The sequence below is a fragment of the Sinocyclocheilus rhinocerous genome, unplaced genomic scaffold, assembly GCF_001515625.1.
Source record: "Sinocyclocheilus rhinocerous isolate Xijiao unplaced genomic scaffold, SAMN03320098_v1.1 scaffold1830, whole genome shotgun sequence".
NCBI lineage: Eukaryota > Metazoa > Chordata > Actinopteri > Cypriniformes > Cyprinidae > Sinocyclocheilus > Sinocyclocheilus rhinocerous.
This window is the reverse complement of record NW_015650704.1, coordinates 220,090-220,774: the sequence shown is the minus strand read 5'-3', so window position 1 is coordinate 220,774 and position 685 is coordinate 220,090.

The following is a 685-nucleotide window of genomic DNA, read 5'->3' as shown; positions in this document are numbered from 1 at the left end:
TTAAAAAAACCTGGTACCGTAACGTTTTCATTTTTTTAGTACCGACTTGGTACTGAAGTACCGGGTCTTTTGACGACACTATAAGTGAGTCATTGCAATTGCAGGGCTCTACAGTGCGACCATTTCAGTCGCATTTGCGACTGAAAACTACTGCGTGTGACTATGAAAATGTTTTTAGGAGCACCAGTGCGACTGACCCGATCATCATCATACTTGTGATTGCGCTCAGGGGAGCTTCAAAGGTTTCTACGTGTTTTTGCAGCGTTGAGTAATGTATCACAGACATATCTCACGAATCCTTTCATAAGCAAACTGTAGACGGTGTAAATAAGAGATTCATTGTGCAGTGTAGAGAGCTAGTTGATTATAAATGTGAGATCGTGATGAGCTAAGATGAGTGACAGCTTTTAATGATTTAAGGGAGTTTGTAAATGTGATAACTGATTTAATACAATACAATTCAATAAACAAGAAGTTAATATTAAGTGACTTACATTGTCTGACTATAACACTATTGTCTGATTTTGCTCTATTTCGTCGTCGAAAATAGTTTAAAACAAAGACACAGCGGAGCCGCTGCGCATCTCCATTCAAACACAGCGGTGTCTCGTTTATGAATGAACGGGGTTTTTTAAACGAATCTAGTGAGTCAGTGATCCATGATTACCCATTCATAAATACTGTC